The sequence below is a fragment of the Perna viridis genome, chromosome 2 (assembly GCF_037379345.1).
Source record: "Perna viridis isolate PV_CMFRI_1.1 ecotype Kerala chromosome 2, ASM3737934v1, whole genome shotgun sequence".
NCBI classification, from domain to species: Eukaryota; Metazoa; Mollusca; class Bivalvia; order Mytilida; family Mytilidae; genus Perna; species Perna viridis.
Window position 1 is genome coordinate 20,711,904 of NC_142446.1, and position 16,631 is coordinate 20,728,534.

The following is a 16,631-nucleotide window of genomic DNA, read 5'->3' on the forward strand; positions in this document are numbered from 1 at the left end:
GATTCATGTAATTCAATTATAATATGATTTTAAGATTTGTCTATAAAGAACAAGGCTATTTTTACTCAAATCATAACTTATTTGGTGCAGCACCAGTTGGCAAAAAAGGAAAATGTGGATTTCCAGTTTTATCTATTCACCTCCACCTTGTGAAAACATCACAGAAGAGTTATTATACCTACTAATCCTCCTCGTCAGTGTAGAACAGTGGTGGCAGAGTTAATTTACCTACACCCCAATCTCTTTGTCAGAGTAGAACAGTGATGGCAGAGTTGACTTACCTACCTACTAATCCTCCTTGTCAGTGTAGAACAGTAGTGGAAGAGTTGACTTACTTACCTATTAATACACCATGTAGTGTAGAACACTGGTGGAAGAGCTGACTTACTTACCTATTAATCTATCATGTCAGTGTAGAACAATGGTGGCAGAGTTAATTTACCAACCTATTAATCCTCCTTGTCAGTGTAGAACAGTGGTGGCAGAGTTTACTTACCTACCCATTAATCCTCCTTGTCAGTGTAGAACAGTGGTGTCAGAGTTCACTTATCTACACCCCAATCTCCTTGTCAGTGTAGGACAGTGGTGGCAGACTTCACTTACCTGCCTACTAATCCTCCTTGTCGGTGTAGAACAGTGATGGCAGAGTTGACTTACCTACCTACTAATCCTCCTTGTCAGTGTAGAACAGTAGTGGAAGAGTTGACTTACTTACCTATTAATCCACCATGTCAGTGTAGAACACTGGTGGAAGAGTTGACTTACTTACCTATTAATCCATCATGTCAGTGTAGAACAGTGGTGGCAGAGTTCACTTACCTACACCCCAATCTCCTTGTCAGTGTAGAACAGTGGTGGTAGAGTTGACTTACCTACCAACTAATCCTCCTTGTCAGTGTAGAACAGTGGTGGCAGACTTCACTTACCTATCTACTAATCCAACAGTGTACAACAGTGATGGTAGAGTTGACTTACCTACCAAATCTCCTTGTCAGTGCAGATCAGTGGTGGCAGAGTTCATTTACCTACCTACTAATCTTTGTCAGTGTAGAACAGTGGTGGTAGAGTTGACTTACCTACCTACTAATCCTCCTTGTCAGTGTAGAACAGTGGTGGTAGAGTTGACTTACCTACCTACTAATCCTCCTTGTTACACCTTATTTCATCTTGAGCATTAAACTATGTCTTAACCTAGCATAGATAAAAAGAAAGAATTTTCATCAGGCAAAGCACAAAACTGAAGGCATTTTGCAGCAAAGAACAAAAGAGAAGGAAGGTAAAAAAGTAAGAGAAATAACTTAAGGAGCAAAGCATAGAAGTTTGAAAAACAAGGATGATTAACTGCATCCTTACTACTCACAGGATATCAAAAATTCTTTCAAACAACATCTGAAAAGGATTCAGTTAAAAATTAGTGTTCATAAAAATTTTCAACATCAAGCATCTCAAAGAATACTGTGTTTATTTTGACTTAATCTGTCATTTTTTATCAGAGAAGTTCAATGTTTAAAAAAGTACATTACACAAAAAGTCATTGCTTAACTTATTTTGACAAAAACCTTAACAACAAATCAAAACCTTATCATTGAATTATGTTAACAGTTCTTACCATGATGTGATATGTCCTCCTAAACACATCAATGTGAAGACATCATGTTTTCTATAAATAGAAACATGATTGGTTTGTGAATTAAGACTTTGGAAAATATTGTTCACACTAAAATTGTGACAAGTTTTCATCAGCTTCAAACAGACATTACAACTACAATAAATCCTAAGTTTGAACTGTTTTTGAACAGTAGTAAGTTCTTGTACCTAAATTTATGCTTGAATTGCTATCAATTTAGTGACAAGTTTTCAATCATCTAAAATAAAACAGAAACTTCACTTCCACATATCATTTAAATTTGTTGGAATGAAAATGTAAATTTATCTATGTTCTGACAGAGTTTCTGAAGGATTAGCACTTGACTTTTAAGAGTCAACATTTCCTGACCAAATAGAGCTAGCCAATATGTATCAGTAAAATCACTTGAAGTGATTCTAACTCATGTTTATAGTTAGTCAATTTATTTCAAAACTATCAGTCACCATTGAAGCACTTGATATGATTAATTTATTAATATTCAAAATGTATTTCTGCATTAATTACACAGCTGAAGCATACCAACTATTAAGCAGTCTTAACATTTAACTTTTGGAACACATGCCAGAAACTTAAAATTAATGGGTTTTTTTCTTAAAACGTAATTGATTTGTAACTCCACAATTTTGGAGAAATTTCACAAGCCCAAAACAAGTTTTACTGGCCAGGGCCGTCAGATTTGAGGACAATTTCATAGACTAATTATCTGATGAAACTTCAGTACGATGAAGCCAGTTAAACTGATCATCTAATTATTCAATGGTCACAATAGAACTGGTGACATTGGTATTTAAATAAGTATCTACAACAGAGATAGCTACACCAAAAATCAATTAAATGTATACAAAAAATCAATTAAATATATGCAAATGTTTAGAACTCTTGTTCTGAAAGATGTTAACTCAAAAAAATTACTTTATTCATTAAGCCATAAAAAGTAGCACTAAGAATAAATCACTTGATAAAATAAAATACAGTTCAGTTAAAATAACATATACCAATTTGTTACAAAGACATATTTATAAGAAATTGCTTTTTCCAATACAGTTAGTAAACTATACAGTGTAGTTGCACCAAAAAAATTTAAGTGTAATAGTAATGTGATGCAAAAGTAACATAGGTGATCTCCAGAATCAGCAGAAATGTTATACAACCCAAAATACAATCATATAACATAATTCAACTCAATTTATTATATTGATACCAGTGATTTACCAAATTTTCCCAGTGTAAAAATTTTCAATAATTCACACTGTGAAATAAATTTGCTAATTACACTCTCATGCCAACACATCATGAAATGTCACAACACGAATATCAATCTGCCATTCCCAAAATTTAAAATTCATATTGACAATAGCAATGAATAATGGAGAAAATCTATATAATAGGTAGGAAATCAATCGTTTATCGTAAATAACAAATATATGATCACTCGAGCCAAGAACACATTAAGATTTAATTTGTGCATGGAAAAAGTTCTATGCACTCTTTAAATCTAGGTGCACTTCAGCACTCCTGATCATATTTTGGTTATTGACTTTTTCCAATTACATATCTTAATACATGTATTATACAAGGTCCTAGTAAAAATTATGGAAAAACTGAGACAAATCAATGTATAACTATGCCCAGTCTTGTGGTAGGAATGCATATGTAAACAATGAAATTTATCATAATTTTTCTCCTTTGTGAATCCCTTATTTCATACCTGCAATCCAGATTATTTTTAGTAAATTATTCATATTCAAATAAAAACATCCAAAACAGTATACCATTATACATCCACAAAATTGTTTTGGTAGTATTATTTCTTAAATGAGTAAAAATTTGCTTAAAAGCTCATTAATAACCTGTACATAAATGTATACAATATCTAATTACTTGATTATACATCAAAATATTTTGGGGAATTTCATGTATGGTAGTAGTTTGTACAATTATACTTTCACCTATATAGACAGAGTTGTCACCCTTTCAATATTATAAAAGTGAATTATTTTTTACATAAGTTATTAGATTGTACAACTGACTAGTTGAGTAGGACACAATTATGACACCTTATTAATACATGTACCACAATTAAAACGATTTCAATTATGATACCTGGATACATCTAGATGTAGAAAAAATCTATTCAAAAAGTCCTTTCATGGTTTCCCCTACAAAAATAGTTCTACTTTTAAGTAAAAACACTTTTCATGTGTGTAATAGGAAAGCCCTGAGCATTACCTACATCTACACAGTTGATACAATATGGCATACAGTAAGAAATATTGCCTGAGTGGTTTGGTCCATGACTTTGGTCCTCTATTTCATAATGCAATCTTCCTTTGATATTATAAAAAAACTTATGGAATTGTTAAGAAAAAAGATTATCATAGTATCACAATTAGCAATACATTACGTCCTCTGTAAGCAAATAAAAGGTTCCACTGGCAAACTCTGCCAATGAAAAATTTCACAGGGTGAAGCTTGATATGGCCACATACTCTGTAGGCTGTACCCAGACAACTATAAACACAACATTCAAACTACAGTCCTGATTTTGGACTGTGATAAAATGTTCGACACAGGATAATATTCTGACCTGAATGAAAGATGTCAAAGAACTTGAGGACTGCAATCAGCCAAAAAAATAAATTTTGAAAAAAACCAGGAAAATAATTTACTCTTTAATAACCAGCAAGAACAATCCGAGCCTTCTGTTCCTGATATGGAATTTCATGGTACAATATCAAAGTGATATACTTAAAATCAAGTTATTGTCAGAATACCAAATGCCTACAGTTGATGATACCAACAATGCTATACTATTATATGACTTCCAAAATTTGTGGTAGTATAAAATCCATTCCACTGAAAAAATCAAACTTCAACACAATCACTGTGATGGACAGACAGACAAATGGACAAATAGTGCCTTAAACTATAGTCCCTTTTGGGTTCAACAAGATGGGACTAAAATAACATGTCCAACCATAAGGCCAATTTCAAAAGCAATCATAGATGTAACAGGAGAAGGCTTGTGGTTTAATTAGATATGTCTGAGTAACACAAACAGCCCCCAAAACAACTTACAAACCAAGAACTGGCATGTCAAGTGATTATTGACAAAAATATGACAATTCTATTTTTAGGCCATGATTTAAAGTACAAGACCAAGAATTGGTTTCTGAGTTTGAAAAAAGAGGCCCCAAAAGAGTCTGAACCTTAGTCTCATATGTTTACACTCATCAATTAAAAAAAGTTTGCATACAAATATGGATAAAGATTAATTTAAAAAAAAAATATTAAGCTATATACCTACACAACTTTGTTTGAGGGGGATACAAAAAATATTAATAGCTTAATGTGTTTTTTTTAAATTAATCTTTATCCATATTTGTATGCAAACTTCTTGAATTTTGAACAATCTTAAAAATATATAAAATTACAATCTTTCAGTTACATTATAAAATTACAGCTTTGAAAAAGGACATTTAATTTCATTTTCAAGGTCAAGTGATACGACAGTCCAAAACAAGCAAATTGAATTTCAAAACAAGTAAGTGTTATTCACACCCAATGTTTGTTTATACAACCTGGGATACAAGTAGTCTCAACTAAAAATAAAAAAATAATCTATAAGCACAAAAGTAACTTTACAGTGAACTATGTAAAAACTGTACCTCTATATAGTGTCGATACATGAAATGTTGACTTACCAAAATTTCTTACAGTTGTTCATATAACAGTCATAAATGAAGTAATAACGTCACTAGTCAAAGGTGCTAATCAAATATGATGCAAAAACAAAAGTATATAGAATCACTGTACATATCATACAAACTGTCAACCCAGTTTCTGTCTATATCATATTCCAATAAGACTCAAATTAAAAGTAAAATTCTTTCTTGAGCAATAAACCACAATTCTTGATACATAAAATGATTATATGTACATGTAAGTACTTGACACAGCACAGGTTTCTGACAAAATGTGAATTCATGCACAAGTATAGTCTTTCCAAAAAAGCTTTACTCACTGATATAATTAGCCTTTCTAAAAGTGCAGGAGTTGTTTTTCAACCTGCTGGATCGTCTGAATATAGCTGAAATATTGCTGCTCGGACATTAAACCCCAACAAACAAACAATCAACCTGCTGGATGTTTGTGTTTTAGGTCCTAAGAGATTATAAAATCATATATAATGCTATTGAAGGATTTATGGGTATTCACAACTTATGAGTCAATGAAACCAAGTTTGCATTGTTGGGCAATAGATTTGGCTTTTACAATTTAAGTCAGACACCTATTGATTAAGAAGATGTACATGCATATTTGTTGACAGCACTCAGTTGTGTAAGGCCAGTTCAAGTTGATGAGTGTAAGTTATCGTACCTCATAATTGTGGTAATGAACTTTTTTTTGTATGTATAAATAAACAGTCCACAATGCATGAGACCAAGTTTTGCTGAAAATCCCCTAAGTTCCAACATCTACCATAATTTTTATCTTAACATAAACTCCAGATTCCAGACAGTATGTACATATCCATGTGGTTATATTATATTCCAAAAAGTTTCATAACAATTTTCTATGCTGCTTAGAAAATAGTTTGGACAGACAAACAGACAGGATAAAACCTATATACCCCCAAAACTTTGTTTGGGAGTATAATAAACCAAATAATTGTAAGGAATATCGAGGTCAATGACAAAATAGTTGCAAACCTATAGACCTGGTACTTTAAATGGAAAGTGATCTTGCAAATCTCCCTCATCATGAGCCAATCAACAACTCATTAAATGATGACTTGTACACAAACATGACTGAAGAAGAGACAGAGAAGGTCATTTCTTCATTAAAGCTTGGCAAGACTGTCAGCACTGGTAACTTCCCGAATGAAATATTGAAAAACAAAAACTTGCATATCGTACTCTGTAAGTTGTTCAATGCATGTCTAAAGCAGGGACAGTACCGTATCAATGGAGTAGAATTTCCCTTTCCTGAAACTAGGGAAAGCCCATCATGATTCTTATGGATACTGAAGTATCAGCTTAATGTCCACCATTGATAAGCAATTCAACTCCATATAAAATACAAGACTAGTGTCCTTATTGAATCAAGAACAAATTTTACACAAAGAACAAAATGAATTCCTGAAGTTTTGTTCTTGTATCGATCACATTCACTCCTTGATTGAAGTCATGAGAAATCAGAAAATGTTGAAAAAAGATGCATTTCTCTGCTATGTGGATTTTTCAAAGATGTTTGACTCTGTTGATCATTTATTTCTGTGGGTAAAACTTGTTACAAACGGTGTGAAAAGACCATTATTTCAATTTTTTAAGAACATGTATTCCGATCTAAGGAGTTGTATACTGATAAAAGAACAACTGACTATTGGTTTTCCGTAGAAAAGGGAGTACGGCAGGGAGACAGTTTAGCACTTATGATATTCACACTAAGTCTTCATTATCAACTTTATAACCAAAATAAATTCTCAAGCATGTGGTATTACTTTGGAAGAAGAATCTTCTCTCAACACACTATTTTATGTTGATGACATTGTTTGATTTCCAACTGGGAAGAAGGCCTATAATCACAATAAGATAAACAGGGTGAGTAGTCAATGAAATGGAAACTTTAAGTGAATATTGATACAACAAAAGTTTAACACATAAGAAAGCCCTGGAAACCCTGCAGTGCATTTCAGTTCAAAATATGCAAATAAACTGAAGAATATACTACAAAATACCAATATCTTGGATTTACATTTGGGGAAACACTTGACAATAAAGTATTGGTGGAAGAGCTTGTTAAGGCAAGCAATCCTACTCTTGGATCTATGGTATTGAAATTTATCAACAAAGGTGGTCTGGACTATGATAAATACACTAAATTATAGAAAAGTACCATCAAACTGATTTCAGATTATGCCGAAGGTGTTAGGGGATTAAAATACTTTGATTCATAACAAAGCCATTCAAACTTTCCTGGGCACTGGAAAACAACCCTGATACCAGATTTCATGGGTGAAATGGATTGGAGTCCACAAAATATATGAACATGTACGCAAATGGTGCACCTTTAGTGTCATATAATAGGCATGCATCATGACAGAATTCCATGCTGTGTCCTCCGCTGGGACAAAGCAAATTCTAGGAATCATCAGGACAAGTGGTACAATGAAGTAAAATAAAAAATGAGTGAATGTGATCAGGAGGCAATGTTTAATTCTAGCAACACAGAAGGACTACGTGGAAGATTTGTGTCAAGATTGGTCAAAGATGTGCTAATGCAAAAACAGCAATTGACCTTGAGGATTCGTGTTAATGAAATGCTGAAACTCCATACCGGTACTTATAAACATATTAACCAAACATTTTGATCGCAATATTACCTAAAACAGAACATTCCATGAAAAATAAAGATCTCAGATCAATAGGATGAGATATGGTTTGTAGAAGTGGAGAAAGGATGACATCATGGTGTGCCATTATTAGAGAGGTGACCAACTATGCAAAGTGTATAGCCTTGGAGCTATTGAGGATGGAACACATTTTCAATTGAAGTGTCCATGGTATTCAGAACAGTAAAAACTGTGCTTAGAAACTTTGAACTTCGCTATAACTGTGACATGTCTATCTTACCTGACATTGATAAAATTAAAATTTAAAAATTTTGCTCAGTATTGAAATCTAATTTGTATCAAAATTTATTGAGGAATTTTGGAAAACTAGAACCAAATCATTGCAATGTACAAACTGTAAGTATTATTCCTTTTTTATACTATAATTGAAAGACAGGTGAAAATGCTACCTAAGATAATTTAACTGACCTCTTAAATATTGTTTCATTGTCACCAATCTACAACTGTTATCCTATTTTCTGGCATAGCTTATATTAATGACATGCTGTCTGTTGTCTTTTGACATTAATCATCCATTTTTAGATCAAGGATCCGGAAACAGTAAAAAATGCCAGTCACTGACCAACAAAGTTTGCAAATGACCAACGACCATTTTCCAATATCGGACAAAAAAAATTGTCAACCCTTATAAATTAGTCAGCGTGGTTTTATTACTGTATAAACATCCTGTCTACCTGTCTCCTACTTGCTTATTGGAAATTACTTGACAGGTATAGGTCAATATTAATTAGCCAATGTTCAGCCACCTGTTACTGTGATTTTACCTGTAACTGATTAATTGATTGCATAATTAAATTAAAGCTACATGTGCAGCACCATTGTGTAAAAGAATTCATTGAAATGACTCAGAGAATTTTCATACATTTATTGCTTGATTAAAATAGGAAAAGATTGACAATTCCATCATTTTCCCGCCGACCTTTCGGTGGTAATGAAAGCAAATGGTGCAGAAACTACAAATCAGTTGTAGTCTGTAATTATTAATTCATTGATTGAATCTTTTTAATACAGAATCCTACAACCCATTCAAATCAATATACAAGATGTATTCACAATTTTATTTATAAAATAATCAACAATTTTTTCATCACTTGAAAGTTCTCGGCTGTTTGCCTATGTGATGAAAAAGTCCCAGAGACACGATGTTTCATTACATGTCAGAATGTCCATGTCTTGAAACTGAAACCGAACTTGTTCACTCGTTCAGATATTTTGTAAAAGACAGAGTATGTGATGAAATAACACAAATTCCAATATTTATCTTTAAATAACTACAAAAAAGGGGTTTAAAACTTTATTTTCGATCTAAACAGGTAAAAGACTGACACAAACGTCTGCTGAAATTTTATAAAATATCCAACATGGGCTGTAAAAATTTCCGGACCCTTGTTTAGATGTGGTGGTACGCTCTACAGGGTGTTGATTAAGGTTCATCATTACCTTTCAACAAATTTCCCCACTGACATCAGATAAACCTGTGTATCTAGAAAATGTTTAAGGCATAGCATCCCCTAGATATGAAAAAGTTCAGTCTTCACAAAAGTTGAAAATTCTTGCAAGACATTCGGTCTGGCACTTATAAAACTTTTGTCGGACCAAACATTTAGGGGAAAAATTAACAAACGACACATGAGGCAATGGGTGATACCTTTTGAGTAGAATTTCTATTATATTTTGTTCATGTTTTCACTTGTTCTTTGGCTTGTTTACATTTTCATGTGGTGGTTCCATACATATTGACTCAGTATTACGCAATTTCATTGGATGATATTACCGTGCGACCAATCAAACTCGTGTCATACAAATAGAAAAATCATTCCGGTGTCATATGAAATAATTGCTGGACATTCGGTCTGATGGTAAAAACGGAACTATCAGACCAATGCAAATATTACTGGACTGATCCAGCAGTCCGGCACTGCAAGTTTATGTAAAATTATATCAAAAACTGACCAGACTCTTACAATGTTAATTTTATCAATACAGAGAGTGTGAAAATATATAAACATCTGAGACTCACTTGATATGGTCCAATCAGTTTAAGTTACCCCATGTATAGGAGAGCTCACCAATTTCATTAGTAATGTCATTCATGTATTTGCATATCATTAAGTGTCAAATTGGTTTGCAAATTAACAACAAAATAAACAACTGACAATTTCATGATTAGAATCCCAATTTTCAAAATTTTCAAAATTTGTTATTCTATATCAAGGGTCCGGAAATTTTGACAGCCCATGCCGGACATTTTATCAAACTTCAGCTGACATTTTTGTCAGTCTTTTACATGCTCAGATCGAAAATAAACTTAAAAAAATGTTTGTGTATAGTTACTTTAAGATAAATATTGGAAAGTGTTATTTCATCACATACTCTGTCTTTTACAAAATATCAGCACGAGTGAACGACTTCGGTTTTGACCACATGAGTTCGGTTTCGACCACACGTGGACGTTCTAAAATGTTAACAAAACATCATATCTCTCAGACTTTTTCACCACATAGGCAAACAGCCGAAAACTTCCCAGTGATGAAAAAAAATGTTGATTATTTAAAAAAAAAATCGTGAACACATTTTGTATATTGATTTAAATGGTCTGTTGTTAAAATGATTCAATTGACGAATTAATAATTACAAACTACATGTACGACTGATTCGTAGATTCAGTTCCATGTGCTTTCGTTACCTCTGAAAGATCAGGGGGAAAATGGTGGACTTGTCAATCTTTTTTCTTAATTAATAAATGCTTGAAGATTATACGAGTTACTTCAATTAATTCGTACATGCAATGGGGCTGCACATGTACCGTTAATTCAATTATGCAATCAACTAATCAGTTAGAGGTAAATCACAGTCACAGGCGGCAGCACATCGGCTAAAATTGACACACACCTGTCAATTAATTTCCAATAAACAATTGGGAGACTGGTAGACAGGATGTTTATACACTGATAAAACAACACAGACTGTAATTTATAAGAGCTGACAATTTTTTTATAACCGATAATGGAAAATTGTCATCGGTCATTTGCAAAATTTGTCGGTCAATGACCGGCATTTTTGACTGTTTCCGGATCCATGTTCAATATCCAATTTTGGTTCGGTAAAATGAAATTTCATTCAGAATAAATAATTCATATTTTAAATGTGAATTTATAATTCTTTCACTTGAAAAATAAATTTGTAATGATACATTTGTATTTATAAATAAAACATCTATAAAATTGTTATTAAAATTTTACACTAATACGGTCTAATTACTAGTCTGAATTTCCTCTGACCCTGCAACCCTCCTCATTTTTATTTGAAACAAAAAAGAGGAAGGTTGCAGGGTCAGAGGACATTCGGACTATCTAATTACTGAATATTTATTCAAAAAGTTATTTGCAATTCAGGGAACCAAATTAGTTTTTTTGAAATGTTATGACTGTTCAAAGTATATCTGTAAACTCTCATGTAAGACTCGCTTTTTCACCCAATTTCACCACTGAACATTGTCCCATGCACCCGAGGCTTAAATCTCATGCATAAAAGTTTTTCTCCCTCTTTTGAGTTCCTGGAGGTTAACAGGTATGTTAAAGTTGATGCTGCATGCCACTAAATGGGTTTTTGCCAGCCAAAACCAAATCACAGAAAAGTGTGAATATTGTCCTTCTGTTGACTAGCATGTCAGTGTGAAATGAGTTTACCTTGGCACCTTTACATAGCCCTAACCTTAAAATTCTTCTAGATACGCAAGTTTTTTCTGTAGTCAGAAGGAAATTTTGTGGTGAAACTCCGGCCATATTTGTCAAACCTTAAATTTTCTTTACCAAGATGAGGGTGTGGTAAGAACTATACACAGTGGACAAAATATTGCTCATGACCTTTTGATAAACTTTGAAATATAATTAATTAAGAATTAATTGAGAGATTTGTTTCAAGAACGTTATGATTCTCACCAAAGGACCGGCAAACTTCTGTGTTTACATTGTCAAAAAAAAAAAAATCAAGGGAGATCATTTCCAAACCGGAAGACGGAGTGTCTTGCAACAACAAAAACTAGTCAATTCGTCCCAAGAAAACAAGTCGCCACATTATGTTCTAATAGTACTATGGCACTGTCATGAAATAGATTAATTCTAAACTGTTAAATGCACTATCATTTCTGCCTGATTCGTTAAACTTATTAAATTCAAAATCGTATTTATAATCAGTTTTCGAACCATCGTAAAACTGGACTGGGTGTGAATTTATGGCACGCGAATTTAACCAAAACACCGAAAAAAATTCTAACCTTCTTCAATAACATTTGCCACCAAAAAGAAACCACCATTGAGAAAAAAACTTGCAAGAAAGCAGTTAATAATGTTGTAGAGACGACAGTTACAGCTGGTTTATCGTAGTTAACAAATTACTCAGACAGTACGACCTCCATGTACCCCATTAAAATACAATCCAATTAAAAAATCAAAATGGATCACAATGATCGACGCTAAAATAGCCGATTACTAGAGTACAAGAATAGTGGACCTGGCGCAGTTATATGAAGGTTTAACATTCCTCAGCATAGAAACTATCAGAAAAGGAAACATACATCCGATACTGAAGCACATAATACAATCAACGTTAGATATTAACGTTAGATAAGAATAGTGACTGGAACATATATCCTCCAATTCAAACGTATCAAATTATATCGTGATGAAACAGACCCTACTTGCCTTCTCTGTAGAAATGCAGAAGAAAATCTGCCACGTTTTATATCGCAGTATGAGAAACTGCAAAACGAGAGTATAGACATCCTTAGTGAAGTTGCTGAGATATGGCAGAATGAGCTTAGAAATCCAACCAGATATGAAGAATTAGATACTACTTGCAAATTACAAATTCTTCTGCATAACATAACCATAATCAAACGAAATAAAGAGAACACAACCAGTGCTTCTAAAATAGAAGGGTTGGCGAGGAGATTGTTGTTCAGACTCCATATTAAAAAGGACATTAATATTAAAGGAACCATAGACCAAAGAAATAGGAATATAAGGGATCAACACCGGAGGTCTTCCAATTTAATTTAATCTTAAATTTTATTTCCTGAATTTTAAATCTTTCAAAATTTTACTTTTTAGAATTTTAACTTTAATTTTCTAATAAGAGGATGTATAATAAGTTCATGAACGATAATACACTTTTAGAAAGTAAAATATTTTAAAACCTATGGACTTTTAAATAAGAGACACTTATCCTTTTAACGAATTCGGAAGAACTATTGGTCAACCGTTTTAATAGACTAGGTCATAGAATGTGGCAAATATATATATAATTGCATTTTCTAACTGATGTAGATTGCGCTTTTACACTAGTTCACATGATGATGGGATTTTACTGTATAAATGTACAAATGTGCATAGTCAAATTGATGGTGATGGATGTTAAATAAATAATGAAGAGCACCAGCACCCGTTGAAAGCAATTAAGTATTACGGTTCCTCTTTGAAGGTGGTTTTGATCCTGAGGTAAGGTAAGGTTAGGTTTGTAGTCGGAATAAGGATTTCGGAAGCAGAAATTGTATCCTTCCGGTCATGGTTATGATTTTCACCAATACTTCATACAGAAAATATTGATACCATCTGAAAGAGAATTTCAATGTTTTTTTTTTTCTAAATATATTAATTGTTTTTAACTTTTTTTTTTCTAAAATTTGTAAAATTTTAGGACACAGTAAAAATTTTGCCAGCACCATACTCTGACAAGACAAGGCACCCTTCCGGTCAAGATTGTGGTTTTCAGAAATTATTCTATAAAATAAATTTTTTATCATTAGATAGGAAATAAAATTGTCTTTCAGAATTTATAAATGATTAGTGACCGGAGCTTATGAATTTTAATGAAATTAAGATCAAGGACGAAATTTTCTTCGTCTGAGTTAATAGATACTATAAATACGTTTCAGAATCCATTCAGATTTTGAATCTAGGTATAGTACTTTTAAGATATTATCTTGAAAGTATCAAAAACCCTTCCGCGTTCTAGACCCTCCCGGATAATACCATTATCTATGGTTTCACGGGCCGTTATATATCAAGTTCCGCACTGCGTCTGATGTTTGAACTTCCTGATGTTTTGAGCAGCCAGCCCTCTCAGAAAATGCAACAATCTTGCAAAGTCGGGAGAAATTGAATAATTTACGCGACGTTATCCGATTGTCTAGAGTGCACTATACAGCTACATTAAGGTAGGAGATACGTAAATATCGCGTACTAGAATTTTTCTGAAATTTTGCATCCGGGAAGAGAGAAAAGAAGGGGCAGACTGGAATAAGAGTTGTATCTCAGATATGCTCAACATGAACATAATTTTTCTTATAGGTTCACTTTATTTCTAAAGTTACTAATAAAATGATAAATGATGTACATTTAGTATTGGTGTACACCAGAAAAGACATAACATATGCATAAAGAAAATGAATCCCCGAAAACTCGTTTATTACGTATCTGATATATTTCATATACACACCTGCACCCTCTTTTTAAATATGAGAATACATAGATACAGTGTAAAACTTATGCAAAGAACAAAGTAATGCTTTCTAGATTAATTTCATAACCAGACTCAATTTTGTGTTTACATCTCCGATTAATTACGATAACGTAACCCTCCATCCACATAATGTTCCCGTAGATGGAAGGTATGAGGGCAATTTTCACATCGTACATAAAGATACTCCCAAGACCATATCTTTTCTTTGATTTGCAATAGACCCTTTTGTGCTAACGTTGGGGTAGCCGATGAGCATGCTTAGAGCATGCTCAATATACACTTTCGCAAGGAAAACTCTTTTGTTCTACCCAGCCTTACCTCGCGGAACTGTATGTTGAGCATGCTCACAGGTTTACCACAAAATGGTCTATTACGCAAACACAGAGGAGAATTATTGTTTTTTTTTTTCACCCTTTAGAACAGCATATCTGCCACACGTCCCAATTCTACTACTCCTCTACCTTGTCTCCATTTCAAATTGTCGTTATGATTTGAATTACGTCCGGGAATTTCGAAAGGTCTGTCTGCAGCGGTTAGTAATAGAGCAAACGAACGTCTGCCGCTGCGTGGAGCTTGTTATTTATGGTTTAACAGACCGTTACTCACAATATCACATGTGGTCGATAATTAAATTCCACTATCTATGGACTTAAAATTAAATTAATGTTTTGCCATGTTAAACTTTACAGAAATCAAGTTATTTAAAAAAAGCGGTGCAAATCGTGTTTCTGCGTCAGGAGCAGACGTGCAACTTGCCATATTTACATTGACAACAGCTTGATCACGAATGTGTTAGAATAAGGGGATGCAAATCTAAACTAGTAACTGGGCATGATCACATCATGGTACTGACTGGTAAAACTTTTTACTACAGAATAATTAATACTACGTGAAAAGGTTTTATCCAATTGCAATTACAGATTTTTCACTGATATAAATAATTCTAATTAATTCACGTAAAATTAATTTACGAATTTTGCGTTATCTATGGGTTAGCAAGTGCTAACTATAGGATACCGAAGCGAATTCATAGATAGCGGAATTATTTCATATGTCACGGACTGGCATCAAAACACGTGTTAAGTATATTCGGTTTGCTGAATTAGTGTTCAATATCGCTTGCTTCGTCAAAACAAGGATGCTATAAAAATATAGTGCATTTTCTTTTTGCCTCTCTACAAACTAATGTTTTGTCAAAAGATATGAACAATGACTTATAAAATAGAGCAAACATCACACTATAAGATGACAAACTTTTTAAAAAGAAAATCTAACATAATAACACAAAAATGTTCCACTGAAAAGGTTGGAATGATGAGTGCAAAACGAAAGTGAAAATAGAGAAAATGGCTATTTATAGTTCAAGACTACTTTTCTGCCCGATCTTCGTGGACTCACCCTATTTTCTTTGCGGGAAATTATTTTTTCACATGTCCTTAGAAATGCTACATAAGTAAAAGTTTTATTGAATCAATTTACATTTTTTTTAAATCCGAAAAATATGCACTTCACTATAGAAGTCTATGGGAAAATTAAGACGATACTGACACCACAAGCCGCTCTGTAAACAGAAAAACCCATAGATATTGGTGTTGTCCCTTTGATAATGGGGTTTTGGTTAAGTTGGCGAGCCATATGAATTGACACTTAGATTAAATATTACTAACTGTTCCAGATTGACGTGGGTACAATAACGTAAAACCTCGCCTATAAATATATATATAAGAGATCGACTTTCATTTAAGAGCTTCGCGGAGCGCAACCACGTAGCAGTAATGATAGAGAATTATTAAGCCAGATAATTGCATATTACATATTCCCTGATTTTGAAAAGATAATGATTGTCATTCGATATGAAAGGAATTCCATATGGACTGTATTGTGTCAGGGAGTGTATATTATAAGGATATAAAACCCCAAAACAGCATTTTAGTAATTTTTTTCTGATTATATGGATCTAACCACGAATTCAATTAAACTTGTCCAAAACCCGTAAAAAGGTCAAAATTTCGCCTGTGAGGTGTAATGAATGTGTTTGTAAATGGT

General features: G+C 33.1%; 1 protein-coding gene across 8 annotated transcripts in view; it reads right to left on the reverse strand.

The window, feature by feature from the left end:
• The window catches only part of LOC148624007 (uncharacterized), a 41,031-nt gene extending 28,938 nt beyond the window's left edge, over positions 1-12,093 (reverse strand). Inside the window, exons 1-4 of one of the 8 annotated variants that reach the window (XM_088566410.1) lie at positions 12,005-12,076; positions 5,673-5,812; positions 1,610-1,660; positions 1,135-1,191 (exon numbers count right to left, since the gene is read on the reverse strand). The gene's annotated coding sequence lies outside the window, so the exon portion shown is untranslated. Of the gene's footprint in view, positions 1-178; positions 193-1,130; positions 1,192-1,360; positions 1,390-1,609; positions 1,661-5,672; positions 5,813-12,004 lie in introns of those variants that run through there. The other 7 variants (XM_088566411.1, XM_088566412.1, XM_088566407.1 and 4 more) reach the window with 7 other exon arrangements.
• Positions 12,094-16,631: the final 4,538 nt, after the last annotated feature.